This window comes from Canis lupus, chromosome 15 (genome assembly GCF_011100685.1).
Source record: "Canis lupus familiaris isolate Mischka breed German Shepherd chromosome 15, alternate assembly UU_Cfam_GSD_1.0, whole genome shotgun sequence".
NCBI lineage: Eukaryota > Metazoa > Chordata > Mammalia > Carnivora > Canidae > Canis > Canis lupus.
Genome location: NC_049236.1, coordinates 21,389,992 through 21,408,651, shown reverse-complemented (window position 1 = coordinate 21,408,651; position 18,660 = coordinate 21,389,992). Strand labels below are relative to the sequence as shown.

Here is an 18,660-nt window from a genome sequence, read left to right as displayed (position 1 = left end):
GTCAATTGCTGACTCCACCTAATTTATAAATGAAACTGATCATAGGTATGTATGAAAAATCACAGTATAGTGGTACCTGGTGGCTCAGCAGTTGAGTGCCTTCCTTTGGCTCAGGTTGTGATCCTGGGGTCCTGAGATCAAGTTCCACATCGGGCTCCCCACAGGGAACCTGCTTCTCCCTCTGCCTGTGTCTCTGCCTCTCTCTGTGTCTCTCATGAATAAATAAATAAAATCTTTAAAACAAAAAAAAGAAAGAAAGAAAGAAAAAGAAAGAAAGAAAGGAAAGAAAGAAAGAAAGAAAGAAAGAAAGAAAGAAAGAAAGAAAGAAAGAAAGAAAGAAAGAAAGAAAGAAAGAAAAAGAAAAGCCATAGGACACATAGGGTTTGGTACTATCCCTGGTTTCAGGCCCTGACTAAGGGTCTTAAGACATCTCCCCCACAGAGTAGAGGGGACTGTTGTAACTTACTATGAAAATTTGGAAAAGTTTAGAATCAGAACTTGGCTACTTCTTGTATGACAGTCTTTTTGTCTTACAATATTAATAAATGAAAAGTAATAACAAGTAGCATCTACTGAGAACTTTAATATAAGACTGAGATCAAGTAACTTGCCCGCACTCACTAGCAATTGACAAAAATTGAGATTTGAAGCCACAAATCAGTGGTCAGTCTGATCACCAAGCTCATGCTCTTCTAACCACTGTGCTATATGGCCATTCTCCATCTTCATGCCTCTGAACAATTAGAATTCATCTTGATAAAAACACATACCACTTGAACCCTATGTACAGTAGAGTTCCACAAACTTCTACTTCAGTGAACTTAACAAAGTGTAACCAGTCAGTTTACCTATACTGTGTTCTATTCAGGGTTCATGGCATTCACTTTGGTATCTTAGCTTTGTTTACTCTCTGCTTTTCTTACTGAAACTGCTTCTCATCTTCCGACAGTTTTCAGGAACAGTAAAATCTGTTTTTCTGAGGTCATTCTATAAGGAAACAATTGGGAGTTAAAGATATAGAAAGATGTATTTAAGTCACAAATATTTTCCATCCTGTCTCTTCTGCCTTCAAAGACAGAATCCAGCCTTATAGGGATTTTTGCCATTTGGGAAAAGAAAAAAAAAAAAACAACATTCTGACACAGTGCATGCCAAAAGAAATATTCTTCTAAAATATCCATTCTCCTCTTTTAAATGTTACTTTCAAATGCCAGCCCATAATTTCCAAGCAGCATAAACTATTGTAAAAATCAAAGGAAATTTAGTGTTTTTCTTTTTTTTTTTTTTTTTTTTTTTTTTTTTTATTTTTTTTATTGGTGTTCAATTTACTAACATACAGAATAACACCCAGTGCCCGTCACCCATTCACTCCCACCCCCCGCCCTCCTCCCCTTCTACCACCCCTAGTTCGTTTCCCAGAGTTAGCAGTCTTTACGTTCTGTCTCCCTTTCTGATATTTCCCACACATTTCTTCTCCCTTCCCTTGTTTTCCCTTTCACTATTATTTATATTCCCCAAATGAATGAGAACATATAATGTTTGTCCTTCTCCGACTGACTTACTTCACTCAGCATAATACCCTCCAGTTCCATCCATGTTGAAGCAAATGGTGGGTTTCATCTGAACAATACATTCTATGTGCAATCTTAGTGCTTCAGTTTTGGGTGTAGAGAGTTGGATATTTTTCATATTTCTTCCCTGTAATTCGATACCACATGTCTAACAGCATGGATATTCTCTTTTTTTGGATAGAGAGACAAGATGTGAGGGTGACAATGGTTGTAGTGACAGAGACTATGTGCAGTTCAGAACACTGTGCATAATTCATAGAATTCCATTTTTACTTTGTAAGTGTGCCACAAAATTCTAATTGGGTACTCATTAGCCTGGGAGAGGGGAAAAAAGAAAAAAATGCTTCAAGATATATTTTTAATTTTCACAGCATTCCATTTCAGATCTCTTGAATCTACAACAATATCTACTTTATTTGTTGATACAGATCCTATAAAATGCTTCCATTCAGTCAATTGCTGTGGTTGACTTTGACACTGATTTGACTTTGGGCCTAACTTCCACTTCTCTTTCTTGATGTCCACAATAAAACTCTCAAGCATTTGCCCTATTCGGAGAGCTGGCAGGTCATTTTTCAATATCATTTCATGCAGCTGAGTGTTAAAGAAGTCTTTCACTCTGAGAATGGTGTTGCTTATTTAAACTACTGAAAAAACCTTAAGGACCCATGTGTTCCAAATAACAATAATACAAATAGTAAACATCATGGAGAACAAACAAAAAAATTATGGAAATTAATGAGTCATTCTTTATTCCCTCTCCCCAATGTGAGACACAAATAAGCAAAGGCAAACAACTTAGACAAATGAGCGGATGGAGATTGGAAGGGTTGAAGTGGACAGGTGGAAATGACAGATGCTCTGGGGGTGAGGAGGAGACCTGGGGACAAATGATAAAATCTGATCCAGACAATTGGAAGAAAATGATGGCTCCGTTTAGACAAAGGCTCTAGCTAAAGAGGAGCAGCACACAGGGACCCCAAGAAACAGGTGAAGGCCTCATCTAGAAAGTAAGGCTGGTGTTATTTGTGCCAGTGAGAAGAGGAGACAAGACATGTAAGCTGGCCAGGGCTGGATGACGCCGAGGAAAAGTCTTGTTAGGATGACATGACTGGCAAGCAGTAAGTTGGATGAGAACTACCACTTCCCTGAGGGAGATAGATGAAGGTAAGGACAGCAGGAGGAAGCATTCTGCTCCCAACTGACATAAAGATTGTCTGTTTGTTGAGGCTCACTTCTGGAGTCTAGATCCCCTTCCAAGGAGGGGAGGCTTCTTTCTCTATGAGGTTGTGTTACCCTGGCCCTAAGTATAGTTATAGCGGTAAAAATAGAACTTGTGTAGCTCAGGCAATAAATATATAGGTTTCTTGGAAGCCATAGGGATTCCCTGAATGCCACATGTGTTCTTGAGGAAAGCCAGAAAAAGCGAGTTTAGTCACTTGAGAGCTAGAGATCATAAAGGACACACTGAAAGGAGATAGAAGTTGTGAGATGCCCCAGGTCATCTCTGCATACCTCCACCCACATGCACACAGTTTAAACACACTGTTCTGGAAACAACGGAGGAATTTTGAATTTTGCTGCTCAAAATAATCTTGTTATCAATTTAGGTATGTACTCTTCCTCCCAGCCTAGGACTCATGAGGAATTGCAGCATTACTAGTTTCTCCTCCTACACAGAATCTAACATCTTCTACTGACTCAAAGTAAGTACCTAAGTTCTCTATATATTACACACAGAGAAGCCCTGTCAGTTTTTTTTTTCTATGGTTCCCAAACCTCTGGGTTGCATACCCAGTTCCTTTACAGTATTCAAGGGCGGTGCACCTACATGGCTCAGTGGGCTAAGTGTCTGACTCTTGATTTCAACTCAGGTCATGATCTCAGGATCTTGATCTCAGGGACATGAGTTCAAGTCCCATGTTGTGCTCTGCACTGGGCATGGAGCCTACATAAAATAAAATAAAATAAAATAAAATAAAATAAAATAAAATAAAATAGGTTCAAGAGGCATCTTAGTCTAGTTTGGTCCTCTCTTGATGCAGCTTGTGAAACATGCCATAAGCAAAAAAGATGAGTTATTATGCGGGCTTCTCTAAAAGCCAAAGGGTCAAGGTATGTTGGTGGCCTGACTGTCACATTTTCAATGGGATGCTCACTCCCAGTCTAATGTCCAATGGAGAGACTACACCTGACTTGCTCTGAGCTTTTTGATCTGAAGATCTTCCAACTTGCTCACTATCAATAAATAGAGGCAACAGGTGGAGCTGAAGGTGGAAAGGGTTATTAACGAAATTTTCCAGGGATCTTGGGGTTAAATAATTTATAAACCTACAGGGTTTCAGAGGAATTAGGTAGCAGTGATTTGTCTGTAAAGGCTAGAGGACTGGGTGTTAAGTTGCAGCTCCTTGAGTATGAGATGACACAGGAACCCGATGGTTAACGGTCTCTGTCACAATCTAGATACATTGTAGGAAGGACAAATAGACTAAAGCAGACTTTTCAACAATAAGAAAAGAAGCCAAGACAATGGGATAGTGATACACAGTTCTGAACTGTTCAGAACTATTAATCTAGAAACATAGACTAACATAAACTTTCACCTGAAACGGAAGTGAAATTATGACATTTCAGAAAAACAAAAACCAAGGATTCACCACCAACAGAGCTTCAGTAAAGAACTTCTGGAAAGAAACTGAACAAAAAAGGAAAAAAAATACAGTGAAAGAAGTAATGGCGATCAAAGGAAATCATAAACGTGTGGGTGAAACTAAGCAAATGATAAGGGCAGGAAGCAACAGCATTAATAAGAATCTGGAAGGTAAAAACCAAGATTGTTCTGATGGAACTAAAATACTGGAAAATAATACTATGTAAATTGGAAGAAAGTAATGGAAGTCAGAGCATAGTGAATTGTTCAGAAGCAGCATAGAGATATTCATTAACTTCAGATCTTGTTAAATATGCGCGTGTTAAGTCAAAGTTTAAGGGTGATCGCTAAAGAAAAGAATCGAGGTGTAATGTCCTAATCACTATGGGAAAACATATAATGTAAAAATATCTCAAACATTTCAAAAGAAAGCTTTGTTTAAAAAAAGAAGAAGAAGGAGGAGGAGGAGGAGTAGAAAAATCAGGACAAACGAAAAGCTAGAAGCTATTAGAAATAAGGGCAAGTTGGGACGCCTGGGTGGCTCAGTGGTTGAGCATCTGCCTTTGGCTCAGGGCATGATCCCAGGGTCCTGGGATTGAGTCTTGCATCATGCTTCCCGCAGAGAGCCTGCTTCTCCCTCTGCTTGTGTCTCTGCCTTTCTCTCTGTGTCTCTCATAAATAAATGAAATCTTTCTAAAAAAAATAGAAATAAGGCAAGTATATTCACAAATTCAATAAATACAAAGTAATTCAATTTATCTTTTAAAAAATAGATATTCTAAGATTGTGTTAGAATATTCCAGCTCTATTGTTTAAAGGATCTAAAACATAAAGACCCAGAAATATATTAAAAATGAAAGTTTGTGAGAATTAAGTATTGCTTTATTACTATCGAATAAAATAAACTTAAAGGTTAAACAGAGAAAAACATGCTAAAGATAAGGGGGGACACAATATAATAAGTAAGTAGTTAAATATACCAGGAAGGCATAATACAATAATCTTAAATTACTTTACACCTAATAACACAGATTTAGGAGGACAAAAGGCAAAAAATGAAAGAATTACAAGAAGAAACTAATGAAGCTATGCTGAAGTGAGGAAATTGAATGTACTTGCATGCAGAAAATTTTAAAGCATCCTTCTTAATCGATAAATCAACAAACAAAATAAATGTGTGAGTTTATAGAAAATTGAGCCAATAGGATAAAAATATGACCATGTATCATAAGCATGTACAAAGCAGCATTCAAAAATTGGAGAACAGGAACAAATGAGACATTTATGCTAATTAACAACACAGTGGGGTAAACAATCAAGCCTTAATCAGTCAAAGACTTCCACTTCAGGAAGCTGAGTTTGCCACTTACCCCAAGTTTTTTGTTTGTTTATCACGGTGGCCTTGAAAAGCATTAAAATAGAACTCACAAGCATACTACTGACAGGAAGGACTGTAGGACAGATAAACACATGCAGCATAATACCATTCACAGTGAAAATATAAAGACCTGCATTTTAAGTTTTGAAATTCAAGATGCCCACCTTGGGGCACCTGGGTGGCTCAGTTAAGTGTCCGTCTCTTGATGTTGGCTTGTGTCATGATCTCAGTGTGCTGGGATAGAGGCCCCCCAGTTGGCCTCTGAGCTCAGGCAGAGTCTGCTAGAGATTATCTCCCTCTCCCTCATCCTCTGCTCCTCCCCTGCTCTCTCTCTCTCTCTCTCACACACACACACACTCTCTCTTTCTAAAATAAAAAAAATAAAAATAAAGATGCCCACCTCTTAGAGGTAGTAGATAAGGAGTAGGAGGTGGCTATGGAAACATTTCTTATAATGTTTCATTTCTTGGAGGTGCTACACAAGTATTCATTATATCATTCTTTTTGCCTTTTTGGATGCCTGGAAATTTTACAATCAAAAATAATATAACAAAAAATAACAAAAATAATAATAATACAACAAATAAATAAATACATATTTCTAACAGTGATCTAGAATAGAACTCATAACTTTCTTATAAGAAAGATAAATGGTTCAGCCTCTCAAAAACAAAAAGAAAGCAATGGAAGATAATTTTATGTGTGCAGATAGAGATACATTTTGAAAGGTGAACAAAATAATATGAAAGTAAAATCGGAGATGACCAACCATTGCAGAGCATTATGTCTTACTTACAGACATCCACCATCATGTTCTTCCCCAAACTGTAGTGTGCCACGTGTTAATGGGAATTCTCGGTGAAAGTTTAGGAAACATTACAAATTATATCTCCTCCTGGAAAATCACAAGACACATTATTACATGAAATGGCTCTAAGAAACTAGCTGTAAAATAAGGCTGCTTAATTTTGTTGAACTTCATTTCCCAAACTGATTTGATCATAAAATCCTTGTTCTAAGGAATACCTATTAGCAAATTTTCAGGATGCTAATGTTCCATTGAAGAAATTTAGGAAATGCTGCCCTAAACGTCTATTTCCTAGAGTCATAACTAAATGGGAAATACTCTAGTCATTTATATTTAATTTATATAATTAGTTAAGGGTACTCAGTCATTTTTCAGGTGAAATGCCCCAGATGATATGTTTTTTTTTTTTTATTCCTAAGCCTGTATCTTGTCATTTCTGTAGTTAAAATTTTAAAAAAGAGTGTTCCAATTACAAGAAAGAACTTGTTAACCATCAGGACTTTATTATTAACTATTTACCAAACAGCAGATAGTTTTTGTTCAATTATTTTATTCAATTTTATTTTTCACTGATTGCAAAAGCGAAACATAGAAAACTGATTAAATATGAAAACAAAAAGGAAGAAAATAAACCTATTTGAAATCCAGATCTAACTACTATTCCGGTCCTATAGGTATGACAGGCCCAGTTTTTATATATATGTAAAAATGTATATATTTTATTTTTTAACGTACTTTTCCAAACCCCATCTCTCACTTGCTCTCAACTTGATTTCTATTCTAAAAATAATTTATTATCTTCTGTGAAAGCCAGTGTTTTCATGATTTGATGCAGAGCATCTTAGATTTAGTCGATGTAAGTTCATCACATGAGCTCAATATCAAAGGCAGTGTTCAAGAGAAACATCTTCAGTCAGGCTCTTAGCACCAGGGTTAAATTTTTCTCTTACCCAAAGAGCAATTCAAGAGCTCCATTGATCAGCACTGCAGTCCTTTTATTGACTGTCAAAAAAGACTATCCAGCAATATTTCCATTATTGCCATGTAACCTTCATCTCATTCATGTATTTATATCCTCATTTATTCATCCACTTAGCTAGATATGCCCTCTACTTAACTAGAAAATTAAGATGTATGCTCCCTCTTTAAATTGAACTGGATTATATAGGCCAGATTACAGCATGACAAATGTGTAGGGAAAGCAGAGGGAGGGATTGGCATCCAGGTCTCTCAAGTAAAACTTGCAGCAATTAGAGCTAAATACTATTTCATTAATGCTATATTTAAGGATGCCTGGGGGGCTCAGTGGTTGAGTGTCTGTCTTCCGCTCAGGTCGTGATCCCAGGGTCCTTGGATTGAGTCCCACGTCGGGCTCCCTGCATGGAGCCTGCTTCTCACTCTGCCTGTGTCTCTGCCTCTCTCTGTGTGTCTCTCATGAATAAATAAATAACATCTTTAAAAATAAATGCTCTATTTAGTCCAGTGAAGTGTTATTTTGTGGAAATAAAGAAAATATTTGAATTATACTAAACCACCATAGTCTATGAGCAGTCCTGCTGGCATGAGACTGCTGGAAGACACTCTCTCCCGGGCCCCTCAAGATCCCGAATGGGCCTCATACTCTGCTCCAGCCCCTTCCAGCCCCAGGTTAGGAACTGTCCTGCCAACCCCAGAGGCAGGCCAGTGACCTCAGTTGAACAGAAAGTCCTAAAATGGATGCTTGTGAGCTTCAATTTCTCCCAGTTGTGGTCCTGGAGCAGTTCGGTCCCCTCAGAGACCCACTGGGGGACATGCCCACCCGCGCTCCTGTCAACCTCGGTCTGTTGCAGAGCCTGAGATGGTCCTGTAAGTCAGCTTCAGGCTCCCTCAGTCATGGTCACCGAGCCACAGTGATGCAGTCGCCTGTCCAGAGAAGAGGTGGGAGAGGAGCCCACCTGGGCCTCCAGAGCAAGCCTCAACCTTGGCTGTGGACCAGAAGTAACCATAGGAGTCAGTTGTAGCCCTTCCCAGCCAGCATCTGGATTTAGTCCTCTCCATGCAAGGATGCATCCAGGATCCCGGCAGGAGCCCATCCCCTCCACCCGCCCCACTCTGTGTACCTGGTAACAGGCCTGCTATTTAAGGACCCAACTGCACACCCCAAAGTGGATCCTTGTGCCAGCACCACCTACTGAACAATGTCCCTTCCACCTAGGGGCCAGACAGGGTCCCCCTATGCCCAAGACTCTAGCAAGAAGCCTGCCACCTCTGACCCCACAGCAGACCCAATAACAGCTTTATTTAAGGCAAATATTAATAGAACTGAAGGGAGAAATAAGTAACAATATAGTAACGATAAGGGAATTTATCACCCCACTTTTGAAATTGGTTAGATCATCCAGACAGAAAATCAATAAGGAAATAGCAGACTTGATTAACCCTGCACACCAAATGGACCTAATAGGCACATACAGAACATTTCAATCAAAAGCATCAGAACACACATTCTTCTCAAGCGCACGTAGAACATTTTCCAGGGTTTCTGGACTGAACCCAGCTCTGCCCCTCTTCCCTTACTCTGCTCGCGCTCTCCTCTCTCTCTCTCTCTCTCTCTCTCTCTCTCTCAAATAAATAAAATCTCGAGGGAAAAACCCTGGCTTAATGTGCAATTCAGAGGTTTTCTAACTACTTAAATATATATCATAAATCAGTAATTCTAGCTTCAGTATTATGTCAGCAACCTTACTAGATGGGTACGGTTTTCAATTACTCTAACACTTCCATAGCAAAATATTTATTTAAAATCATTTAAATGTGTGTAACTGTGAGTATAAATGAAAAGCAGCTTGCATATGTCATCTATGTTCCTGAATAGCCTATATTTTTTTTCAGTATGTATTTATTTAATATGCTCTTTTGTTCTCACTCATTATCTTCATAAGTGATAATGCACATAGCCTACTGCCATTCATAATTAGCAACACAAATTCACTGCTTAGAATTTTGTCTTCTAATTCCTCAAACTCGTAGTCATGAAAACATGTTATGAATTTGGAAAGAATACTTATTTTCTCCCAAAAGATATCTAAGTCAACCGTGATACTGCTTTCAAAGGTAGAGAACTACAAATGGGAGAGTTCACATTTGCTTTTGCCGGTGTTTCTATACCAGAGCTGTATTCAGGTGTATTCAGGCAATTTCAGAAATGTTTTAAAGAGACAAAAAATACCAGATACACATAAATAAAAATCGAAGGAAGAAAAGAACTAAGTGCAACAGTAATAAGCATGCCATTGAAAGCCTTCCGGGAGGGAAAGGAATTAATCTATTTTTAGCAGCTGGGCATTATTTCTTAGTCATTTGCAGAACTAATGAGCTTAAAAGTTAGTCCTCCAGTTTCTTCCAAATGTTAGCACATTTAACCTAATTCATAAAACGTTTTCTGGTCTGAAGCTATCAACAGATTATTAGAGACTCAGTGATTTTTCTTCTTGCCACTCTGATAGCGTTCCTGTAACCTCCGCTGTCTTTTGTAACACAGAGTCCATTTTATAAAGTGAAAACGAAACAAAGCTGAAGGAAAACAACCTCCAGTGTTCTATTTATGAAATATGTGATCAGCTTAGTTTAGAACGTATAGGAAATGTTAATAAGCAAGTTAAATAAAATCATAAATAGGCTGCTTCTCTAAAGCCAACCACATAATAAAAATGTTCTAGTTTGAAGTTATATGAGAAGAGGACCATTCTTGGCAAAATAGAAAACAATCCAAGGGAGGGAGAATGAGAAGTTAAAAGTCTATCTTTGACATCAATATCACTTTGTTCTCTCATTGCTCCCTTTTTCCCTCCAGGTGCCAGGGACTGAGTCTCTGTAACCCTCCCCAACCCCAAATCAATTTATATCTCAAGATTTTCTTCATCCTCTCTATGCCATCATCTAAGTTTCTCAATTTAAATTTCCATTTTCTAAATATGTTAGTACAGTATTTCCCCCACATGTCTGAGAATCGGAATCATTTAGGTATCTTTAAAAATACACACAAATCTGGGCTCCACCCAAGATAAATAAATCCAGAATACCAAGAGTAAGGTTCAGTGTTCAAATTCACTTTCCTGATGATTCTGATCATCAGGTTTGGGGAGGACCGGGGCTCAAGCCAAACAGCTGAGATATTTGACAAATCTTTTTTAAAATATATAAATAAATCCAAGAAACTACAGATTATTAAAATTGTATTCTTCAGCATCTTATTTGCATTTTAACAGGCCGTTCGATGGCAAAACTCCTAAAGTGGTAATTTTGGATATTTGAGATATTTACTTACATATTCATCAAATACAGAGCATCACACTGGGCTTTCACAATTACTGTTCCAGGCAATAGAGATTAAAAAAAAAAAAAAAAGACTAAGGTGTTGCTCTTGCAAAAATGGAGCTGTAAGTAGGGAAGAATAACAAGAAACAGATGAATTTTAAACACAATAGAAATATGAGCAAAGGCTTTTGGGAATCAAAGAGAGTAGATAATTCTCTCCTCCTTGGGGAGTTTGGGAAAGTGTTATTGGAAGAGGTGATATTTAAACAGGTCAAAAGAGGAGTAGTTTACCAAGTCCAGAAAGACAAACATTATTGCAGGATGGGAGAACTGTAAAGAGTGCAGTCTTCCTGGGCTCTGGATTGTATAGCTATTGAACAGAGAGATGATACTGAAAGCATGATTGAAGAAGCCCCACTGTGAAGGGATTTGAATACCCTGCTAAGTTGTTTACACTTTAGTCCAAAGATAGATCAGTGAGGGTCCATTTGGTTGCCAGGGACAGAAATCTCAAATAAAACTGTCACATAGGAATAGCTTCAGTTGCTGGCTGAACCAGGAGTTCAAACCCCGCCCCCAGGACTCCCTCTCTGACATCTCTGCTTTCCTTCATGCTGCTTTTATCTCAGGCTTCACCTGGTGGCAACAAAACTGCCAAAGAGTTAGAGCTACATTCTTCCCACCTGTTAATCCCAAAGAACACAATGTCAATATCCCATAGCTCTCTTCTGAATCTCAAGGGGTTCTTTCAAGTGCCCAAACAGTTATCAGGTGCACCAGGACCTCATCTTACAGGTTCTCCTCCAGGCAGAATGAGAGTGTTCCCTCTGTGGCTCTACCACACATTCTAAGAACCAATCTGATTGCACCAACTTGGATTGATAGTCCCGTCGCTGAATAAATCACTGTGCTGGCGAGGTGAGAGGGGATGGCAGGGGGAAGTTGATTGGTTAGGACTGGCCAAATAGCCATCTAAAGCAGCCCTATAGTCAGGGTAATTTGGTGCCCTCATTGAAAAGGCAAAACAAACAGGGAATCATGTGCTGAGTATCAGAGACAAACAAAATATATAAAACAGGCAGTTCTGGTAGCCAACTAAAGAATTGGGTGAAGAGAAACGGACTGCAGTTAAAACAAAATACAGTAGCCCAAATTAACTTAGATGGAATTCAGGAGGAGAAACAAAATATGAAATCATTTATTTAGTAGAATCTATTAGGCCTCTGAATGATGCGGGGGTGGGTAGAAGATACAGAGGAGTTAATGCCAACTTGAGTTTCTACCTTTCATTGCCACTAAAATCACCATTTATATGCACAACTGAGCCCAATGTTAGAAATACCTTCACACTTCTCCGGATAGTCTCTTTGCTCATAAGATCCAAATGAGTAGATGCTAAATCTCTCTGAAATAACTAATAAGACTATGAACACACTGAGACACTTGCACAGATATACACTCACACAAACACATAGGCATACATTTCTTGGATTTTAATCTATGTGCTGCTAATTAATGCAATGTTAATTAAAATTCTGAGTTTGTGATACTGTTATTGCCTTTACAGCTGACTTTCCAGCAGAAACTTTTAAAAAGGCATTCCTATGAGTCCTTGAAAAGAAACATGACTGAAATGTTTCTGTTATTTGATTTTAACTGTTCAAAAATATCCTTAATTACCACGTGAAAAGAGTTTCAGCAAAAGGTATTTTAAACAAATTGGAATTGTTACAATAAAACTAATTCAAAAACTCTTTGTTTACTTTTAAGGATGCTAAATATAAAAAGGTAAATTTTAGATGAAGCTAATCAAAGGATCCACTGGAAGTAAAATTTTTTTCAGTCTCATCTATTCCATTAGTCTTTCAACTTGTTGCTCATTATTAAAGAAGATAGAATGTTTTATACACAATATGCAAGCAATTTAAATTACCTAAATGAATCCCTTTAAGTAGCTGTCATCTGTAACCGAACATTCCTTGACAGAGTAATTCCAGATCCCATTTAACTATGCTACTCAGTATTTTACTGACACCACTTTCATGATTGTCTACTCACTTAAAACTTATTACCTGTAGACTCCATTCAAGGAGCATAGACAACAAATGTCTGCTTTGTGCTTACTTATTTGTTACATAAAATATTTTCTCATAAGGAGGCCATGAGTTTAAAATGTGTTTTATGCTGGTTTGAGGGCAACTGTAAGGAGGCAGAACAAGGTAGAACAAAGAAAGCAGGTTTTAATCACATTCTTCAGACTCAGTGACTTAAAAACTAAGTAAGAAGGTGAACCAGCCAGGATGCAGGAAGACTCTACAAATCTGCACAGAAATAGGCAATACCCATGATATGTTCATGGGGAGTTCCAACTAGAAAAAAACATAAGACTATTAAATGGAAACTCACCCAGGAGGTGAACATGATGGAGGTCACAATCTACAAAGAGTTCTTGACCCTCAGTGTCTTCTCTGCCATTTGACCTGGGAGAAACAGAGAGAAGAAAGACCCAGGAGAGAAGCTCAGGGAAGCTTTTGGGCTTTAATTGCACAAATGGCCAGCCAGTTCACATTTGGCTAAAATAATTGTATGTGCTATGACCTTGGACTTTCAGTCTCTGAGCCTCATTTTCCTGGCTTGCTGAATGCGGCCCATAATGCCTATCTTCAAAGGTGATATTCAAAATAGTTAACAATTAGCAAGACACAAGTTCCAATCAATCAGCACAAACGTGTGATCAATGAGAACAGATATAGATAGTGAAGTACAGCTTGATATCTTTCCCCTCTTCCCCCACAAAGTTGATATAGTGATTAAATGATATGACTGTAAAAGCTATAACAGCACAGTATCAATAGGAGCTCAAATTATTTGTTTTTCTGCTTCTTCCTACAGCTTGCCCTTGACTCAGTGCACAAGACTGACTCCATGTACAATCTTTTGTTCATAAGGGCACCATTTCCAGAAAGTTCTACACTTAAATGAGAGCCTAAAAGGTGTTTTCCAACTCTAGCAGCTACAGATAATTTGTTAATTGTAAAAAAAATTATGTTAGCTCAAAACTGTCATTCACTCTTGTAACTTCTTTCTATGCTCATTCTTTTTAAATTTCCTCAATTTTCCACCTAAATACTGATAATTCCCAATTCTATGTCTCCAATCCAAATCTTTTCAACTATATCTTTAAAAGCTCTATTTCATTCATTCTTTTATTCAGCAAATATTTATTTAGCCGCTGCTGGATGCCAGGTCTCTACTAAGCAATGGTTATTTAGTAGTGAACAAAACAGATATCCCAGCAGAACATGTCCCCAGAAAAGCAAGGACAAAAATCTTTCACCAGAATCAATTCATTTTCTTGTCTTTCCTAATTCAGTGAATGACATTGCCAATTAGCCAAATGACAAAGTCAGATCTTGCCTGACATACTTAATTCCCTCCTCCTTATTCTCCAATACCCTACACAAAGTCAGCCTCATCAACCATGAAAGTTGATTCTCTAAAACAGACTGTTTCTATATACTATAAAGCTGTAGTAATCAAAACAGTAAGTACTAGCACAAAAATAGACACATAGATCAGTGGAACAGAATAGAAAGCCCAGAAATAAATCCACATGTATATAGTCAATTAATTTTTGGCAAAGAAGGCAAGAATATGCAATGGGAAAATGACACTCTCTTCATCAAATGGTGTTCAGAAAATTAGCTACATGCAAAAGAATGAAACTGGACCATTTTCTTACACCATAAACAAAAATAAATTCAAAATGGATTAAAGACCTAAATGTGAAATCTGAAACTATAAAAGTCCTAGAAGAGAGCATGGGCAATAATTTTTCTGACATTGGCCACAGCAATTTTTCTAGATATGTCTCCTAAAGCAAAGGAAACCAAAGTAAAATTAAACTATTGGGACAACATCAAAATTAAAAGTTTCCACACAACTAGCTGGGCAGCCCTGGTGGCTCAGAGGTTTAGTGCCACCTTTAGCCCAGGGTGCGATCCTGAAGTCCTGGGATCAAGTCCCACATCAGGCTCCCTGCATGGGGCCTGCTTCTCCCTCTGCCTGTGTCTCTGCCTCTCTCTCTCTGTGTGTCTCTCATGGATAAATAAATAAAATCTTAAAAAAAAAAAAAAGTTTCTACAAAGCAAAGGAAACCATCAACAAACTAAAAAGCAAACTACCAAATGGGAGAAGATATTTGCAAATGATATCCCTGATAAAGGATTAGTATCCACAATATATAAAGAACTTATACAATTCAACACCAAAAAACTCCACAAATAATCCAATTAAAATTGGGCAGAAGACACGAACAGACATTTCTCCAAAGAAGACATACAGTTGGCCAACAGACACATGAAAAGACATTCAACATCATTTATCATCAGGGAAATGCAAATCAAAGCCACAATGAAATATCACCTCATACCTGTCAGGATAGCTAAAATAAACAACACAAGAAACAACAAGTGTTGGCGAGGATGTGGAGAAAAAGGAATGCTCATGTACTATTAGTGGGAATGCAAACTGGCACAGCCACTGTGGAAAACAGTAAGGAGGTTCCTCAAAAATCAAAAATAGGATCATCATATGACCTACTCATTTCACTGCTGGGTATTTACCCAAAGAATACAAAACACCAATTTGGAAAGATAATTGGACCCCTGTGTTTATTGCAGTATTTTTTACAATAGCCAGATTATGGAAGCAGCCCATGTCCATCGATACATGAATGGATAAAGAAGGTGTGGTATATACATATATTTTTTTTATCTGTAAAAAAATATAAAATATATATCTATATTTTATCTTTATCTTTATATAAATATATTATATGTGTGTGTGTGTGTGTGTGTGTGACACAGACACATAGTGGAATATCACTCATTCATTAAAAAAAATCAAAATAAAATCTTGCCATTTGCAAGAACATAGATGGATCCAGAGGGTATTATTCTAAATGAAATGTCAGTGAGAGAAAGACAAATAGCATATTATTTCACTCATATGTGGAATTTAAGAAACAAAACAAAGAAAGATAAAAGAGGCAAACCCCTCAAAAAATCAAAAAACAGACAAACAAACAAAAAGCTAGGGGTGGCTGGGTGGCTCAGACAGTTAAGCATTTGCCTTCAGCTCAGGTCATGATCCGGGAGTCCATCACCGAGCCCATGTTGGGCTCCCTGCTCAGTGGAGAGTCTGCTTCTCCCTCTCCCTCTGCTCCTCCCCCTGCCCCACCCCATTCATTTTCTCTCTCTCTCTCTCTCTCTCTCTCACACACACACACACACACACACACATACTCTCAAATAAATAAATAAAATTTTTAACAAAAAAGAAACAATAAGCCAGACTCTTAAACACAGAGAGCAAGCCAATGGTTATTAGAGGGAGGTGGGTCAGGGGATGGGTGAAAAAAGTGAAGGGAATTGAGAGCGCACTGATGATGAGCACTGAGTAACGTATGGAATTGATGAACCACTGTATTGTATACCTGAAACTAATATAACACTCTTAACTATACTGGAGTTTAGGTTGGTTTTTAAGTAAAATAAAATAAAAGTAAAATGGCAGATTTTCCTAATGACTGTTAGAAATGTATTAATTGAGAAGAAAAAGAGCATTTATATTCTATACCTGTTTTAGCAATTTTTATTAAAAATCACTTTTGCAACCGTTAGAGTGTGATGCTTCACATTTGAGGATTTTTTTTAAGTAAAATAAAATAAAGACACATTTACTTGACAGAAAGCTCTTCCTCCCTCACCTCTTGTTTCAGTGTCCTGAAGCCTTATTGCTCTGGCCCTCTGTGCCCTCCATAGTGTTTTTAATGATCATTTTGCTATTGATTCCATCTTGAGATGTGTTCCACAGCAATTATGACCTCTGACTTCCCATTTTCCCATTGAAATGTATATGTTTCATTCCTGCTAAGAAGCAACCCACATGTTTTGTCTTTTGAAGCTCAAGTCTCAGCCTAAAATTTTCTTTGCTTTTACACTTTATATTCTATCAGCAAGGGGCAAGGTTCAGGAAGAGAATGCTGCTCTTTTGGTGGTGTTATATTCCATCCAAGTTTGCACAACATCTGAAATTGCAGACTGAAACAGTGGGTCAAATACATAGTAGCAACCGCTGGGCTTTGAAAAGCCTTTTTCCACTTTACAAAAAAATTCTGCAAGGCCCATGCTGTCCTATCACAGTTATGGTCTTTCTTTGAATAACTTATATTCAAACTTTTGCTTTATTTTATGGCCAAGAGAATTTCACACATCAAAGAAGGTTCAAGCAGGTCAAAAGAAGTACCCAAATAAGTGCTAAGAATGTTACTACAAGGAAAAGAACAATATGAAAACTAACATATGCCCCATAATAGCAGCTGCACTCTTTTAACTCATTATATCACTTTGCAGCTTTGTGCTTTTTCAGAGTTTTAAATCAACACATAATCCTATCATGATTTACTCATCCATTTAACAAATGTTTACCAAGACTATCTTCCGAGGCTCAAACCAAGCTTTCTTTTAAGAAAGCGGGATATGAAATGAAAAAGTCAAGCTCGTGGTGCTAATTACATTTTATTTAAAGAATAAAGAATATGCATAAAGAGCCTGTTAAATTTGTTTCTAGAGAAACTATCATTCATAGTCCTCAAATTATAATTTCCTCTCACTTTTTTTCTGGCCAGTCTTGAATGTAACAGAACATTTGAAGGGAAATCGCACATGGTCTTTCTTCATAAGGAAGGACAATACCATTGAAAGACGGAGTCAGATTGCCTCATGAAACCTAAGTGAATTTTGCCATAGTCTTTTGTTTACTCACTAATTCAGTCAATAAATATCACATAAGTACTTAAAATATATCAGTCACTGTGTAACAGGCCGAGGTTATAATTGTAGTTGAGGCAGAAAAGGAGCCTGTCCTCAGACATCTTAAATTCTGATGGAACAGACAGGAATTAACCAAATAACATTGCAAATATCCGACGTTGGCACAACGCTGTAGATTCACCTTCCACCACCCATATCCCTCTACATTGCTGTTTTCCTTCCTATGATAGTCTTCCCACAAAGACTGCAAGAAATTCTTCTGGGTTATAATTACAATGCCTGAATTCAGGGTAACTTGATGCCTGTGGCTCTGCCTCTTTTCATCCATTGTTTGTTGGACACTTTGATACAAAACAATAAAGAAAAATTGTGCTCACTCTGATCCTGTATATTGGCTTACTGAGCACACTGTTGTTCTCCCCATAACATTTCACAGCTCTGCTCTATTGCCTGAAGTTATGCCCCCAGATGTCCTACGGACTGTTGTTTCCCCCCTTCTTATGTTTTAGTAACTTCTGTTCATTGCCCACATCTAGTTCAGTGGAGCTCAAGGCAGCAGACCGGGTTCCCTGCTGGTAGACATTGCCGTCCAGAAGACTATGATTGCCGTTTCAGGTTTGCCACATGGTGAATCAGAGATAACTCTGATGCAACTCATCCAACTTATTTGCATTCTCTGGCAGTGAACTAAAAAATGTAGATGCAAGATAGGATGAATATATTTCTTTACTTTAGGTTCATTCTTTCTACTCAAGTTCATGCTGATGCTTGGGTATTACTCAGCTACATCTATAGCTCCTATTTATCTTGCCATTCAGTTGCCTATAAAATATTTATTACCAATTTCTGTTCATGCACTGCTTGTGCCTGGGGATGAAAAAAAAACATGAATAAAGCACAATGATTGATATGTAGTAGACTCTCAACAGTGTTTTTAAATAATAATAATAATAATAATAATAATAATAATAAACCCTGATGACTGACAAACACAGTGTCTATCTCCAATGACATTCTCTTTAGCAAAAAAGGTAAGAAGGTAAACACAATACAAGGAGCATTGCCAGTAAAGAAGGTATAAAATGCACCTAGAACAATGCCTGTGATATGCTAGGCCACAA

General features: G+C 37.7%; 1 long non-coding RNA gene across 2 annotated transcripts in view; it reads right to left on the bottom strand.

Moving 5' to 3' along the window:
• LOC102155796 overlaps nucleotides 1–18,660 on the bottom strand; it is a 52,309-nt gene that overhangs the window by 11,817 nt on the left and 21,832 nt on the right. For both annotated transcript variants that reach the window (XR_005370390.1, XR_005370391.1), the window contains exons 3-4: nucleotides 13,110–13,183; nucleotides 6,396–6,494 (exon numbers count right to left, since the gene is read on the bottom strand). This is a non-coding gene — a long non-coding RNA (uncharacterized LOC102155796). The remainder of the gene's footprint in view (nucleotides 1–6,395; nucleotides 6,495–13,109; nucleotides 13,184–18,660) is intronic.